Here is a 3,678-nt window from a genome sequence, read left to right as displayed (position 1 = left end):
GTTCCCAGCACCCACAAGGTGACTCACAACCATCTGTAACTCTAATGACAGAGGATATGGTGCCTCTTCTGTCTCCCATGGGTACCAGGCATTTGTGTGGTGCACAGAAACTATGTGCAAGCGCTCACACATACAAAATAAAATAAAAATAAGTTGTTGTGGGAATTCCGCCATTTGGCCCAATTGGATGGAGCTGTTTTGTTTTGTTTTGTTTTGTTTTGTTTTGTTTTGTTTTGTTTTGTTTTGTTTTGTTTGGCATTATGGGCATAGTCTTCTCTGAGGACATGGGACACCTTAAAAACTATGGGACAGAGGTGCATGCTGTCTTGGGTGGTGGGACCAGGAGCAAAGGTGGAGAAGTGTGGCTTGCAATTGGTTTCCAGCGCCCTTGGGCAGAACAGCAGGACAACAGCTGGATCAGCAGCAGCGTCTACCTTGTTCTGTGTTGGGAATGTGCCTTATTGATGTCATCCCTTAAAAAGTCTTTTTTTTTTTTTTTTTCCCAGACAGGATTTCTCTGTGTAACTTTGTGCCGATGCTGGAACTCACTCTGCAGACCAGGCTGGCCGCCAACTCACAGAGATCCAACTGCCTCTGCCTCCCGAGTGCTGGGATTAAAGGCGTGTGCCACCAACACCTGGCTCCTTAAGAAGTCCTACCTGGCCCCTTCCCTCAGCGTCTCTCTTCATCAATAGATATATTTTTAAAACCCATCTCCACATTAGACCAGAAGCCGGGACCTTAGTCTCTTTTCCATCTTGCAAGATGGCGGGTGAAAAAGCCGAGAAGCCTGACACCAAGGAGAAAATGCCTGCAGCCATGAAGGCTGGGAGTGACGACGCTACTGGTGGTGGTGCCCCTGCCCCTGCCGCTGCTGGTGGGGGTGCCCCTGCCGCTGCTGGTGGGGGTGCCCCTGCCGCTGCTGCTGGTGCCCCTGCCCCTGCCGCTGCTGCTGGTGCCCCTGCCCCTGCCGCTGCTGGTGGTGGTGCCCCTGCCGCTGCTGCTGCTGGTGCCTCTGCCGCTGCTGCTGGTGCCCCTGCCGCTGCCGCTGCTGGTGGTGGTGCCCCTGCCGCTGCTGCTGCTGGTGCCCCTGCCGCTGCTGCTGGTGCCCCTGCCCCTGCCGCTGCTGGTAGTGGTGCCCCTGCCGCTGCTGCTGGTGGTGCCCCTGCCGCTGCTGGTGGTGCCCCTGCCGCTGCTGCTGCTGCTGGTGGTGCCCCTGCCGCTGCCGCTGCCCCTGCCGCTGCTGCGGGTGCCCCTGCCGCTGCTGCTGCTGCTGGTGCCCCTGCCGCTGCTGCTGGTGCCCCTGCCGCTGCTGCTGGTGCCCCTGCCGCTGCTGGTGCTGGTGCCCCTGTCCCTGCCGCTGCTGGTGGTGCCCCTGCCGCTGCTGGTGGTGGTACCCCTGCCGCTGCTGCTGCTGCTGGTGCCCCTGCCGCTGCCGCTGATGCCCCTGCCGCTGCCGGTGCTGGTGCCCCTGCCGCTGCCGGTGCTGGTGCCCCTGCCGCTGCCGGTGCTGGTGCCCCTGCCCCTGCCGCTGCTGGTGGTGCCCCTGCCGCTGCTGGTGGTGGTGCCCCTGCCGCTGCCGCTGCTGGTGGTGACCCTGCCGTTGCTGCTGCTGCTGGTGCCCCTGCCGCTGCTGGTGGTGGTACCCCTGCCCCTGCCGCTGCTGCTGGTGCCCCTGCCGCTGCTGGTGGTGCCCCTGCCGCTGCTGGTGCTGGTGCCCCTGCCCCTGCCGCTGCTGCTGGTGCCCCTGCCCCTGCCGCTGCTGGTGGTGCCCCCGCCGCTGCCGCTGCTGCTGGTGCCCCTGCCGCTGCCGCTGCTGGTGGTGCCCCTGCCCCTGCCGCTGCTGGTGGTGACCCTGCCGTTGCTGCTGCTGCTGGTGCCCCTGCCGCTGCTGCTGGTGCCCCTGCCGCTGCCGCTGCTGCTGGTGCCCCTGCCCCTGACGCTGCTGCTGGTGCCCCTGCCGCTGCTGGTGGTACCCCTGCCGCTGCTGCTGGTGCCGCTGCTGCTGGTGGTGGTGCCCCTGCCGCTGCTGGTGGTGCCCCTGCCGCTGCCGCTGCTGCTGGTGCCCCTGCCGCTGCTGCTGGTGCCCCTGCCGCTGCCGCTGCTGCTGGTGCCCCTGCTGCTGCCGCTGCTGCTGGTGCCCCTGCCCCTGCCGCTGCTGGTGGTGACCCTGCCGTTGCTGCTGCTGCTGGTGCCCCTGCCGCTGCTGCTGCTGGTGGTGCCCCTGCCGCTGCTGGTGGTGCCCCTGCCGCTGCTGGTGGTTCCCCTGCCGCTGCTGCTGCTGGTGGTGGTGCCCCTGCCCCTGCCGCTGCTGCTGGTGGTGCCCCTGCTGCTGCTGCAGCCAAAAAGAGTGACCCTGAAGTTTAAAAGCCCAAGAAGGAGAAGCCCCAGTTGCAGCTGAAACCGTGTCCTGGTTAGAGGAATTGGCAGATACTTCTGATGTGCTATATATTCCAGAAAGGCCTTGTACAAAAGGAAAACTCAGTTGTAAAACCCAAGGTTGAAAAGAAGAAGAAAAGGGAGAAGGTCCTTGTTACTGCCACAAACCGGTTGGTGGTGACAAGAACGTGGTATTCAGGGTGGTTAAGCTTCAAAAAAATGCCGGGGTCTTATCCTACAACTCGGGAGCTGCTGAGTCATGGCAAAAAGCCCTTCAGCCTGCGGGTGAGAAGTCTGCTTGCCAGCGTCACTCCTGGGATTATCCTGATCATCCTCACGGGTGCCACAGGGGCAAGAGAGTGGCCTTCCTAAAGAAGCTGGGCAGCGGCTTGCTCCTTGTGACTGGACCTCTTGCCCTCAACAGAGTTCCTCTGCTCAGAACACACCAGAACTTTCTCATCATCACCTCTACAAAAGTTGGTATCAGCAAGGTTAAAATCCCCAAATACCTGACTGACGCTCACTTCAAGAAGCAGCTGAGCACACCCGGGCACCAGGAGTGAGGTCTTGGACACAGAGAAGGAGAAATACGAGACTTCAGAGGAGCGCAAGGCAGACTAGAAAACTGTGGACTGGCAGATTTTGCCAGCGATCAAAACCATTCCCCAGCTCCAGGGCTACCTGCGATCTCAGTTCTCTCTGACTAATGGGATGTACCCCCACAAACTAGTTTTCTAAATTGCTAACAACCTAATTAAACAGCATGTGTTTATAAAGCTGTATATGTATATATGTATAAAAATCTCCAGACATAGTCACCCTCGAAGATGCTGGACCTTTGGAATATGAATTTTGGGAGAATGCTGTTCATTCTTTGTGGTAGCTGATCCTGGTTGTCAATTTGCAGCATCAGGGAAAAGGGAGCTTCAGTTGAGCAGTTGCTTCCATCAAACTGACCTGTGGACATGTCTGTGGGGCATTTGTTTATTGCTAATTAATGTAGAAGAGCTCAGTCCACTGTGGGAAGTGCCATCCTTAGGCAGATATGTAACTGGAAACTTTTCTGTGTCCTGCTTGACCCACAGCAGCTTATAAAATAATCACTCAAACACTCAGAGGCTTCACATTAATTACAAGCTGTTTGGTCTATGGCTCAGGCTTATGGCTGGCTAGCTATTACATCTTAAATTAACCCATTTCTATTAATCTATGCATCGCCATGTGTCTCCTGGCTTTACCTGTGTTCTGTTACATCTTGCTCCCCCAGGTGGCTTGCAGAGTTTTCCCTGACTCCTCCTT

The 3,678-nt window shown here is 58.3% G+C and overlaps 1 pseudogene; it reads left to right on the top strand.

Moving 5' to 3' along the window:
* Positions 1 to 520: 520 nt before the first annotated feature.
* LOC102924731 (large ribosomal subunit protein eL6-like) lies at positions 521 to 3,386 on the top strand (annotated as a pseudogene).
* Positions 3,387 to 3,678: the final 292 nt, after the last annotated feature.

Source organism: Peromyscus maniculatus, chromosome 7, assembly GCF_049852395.1.
Source record: "Peromyscus maniculatus bairdii isolate BWxNUB_F1_BW_parent chromosome 7, HU_Pman_BW_mat_3.1, whole genome shotgun sequence".
In the NCBI taxonomy this organism is placed as follows: domain Eukaryota; kingdom Metazoa; phylum Chordata; class Mammalia; order Rodentia; family Cricetidae; genus Peromyscus; species Peromyscus maniculatus.
Note: the sequence above shows the minus strand (reverse complement) of the source record. Positions and strands in the feature narration are given on the sequence as shown.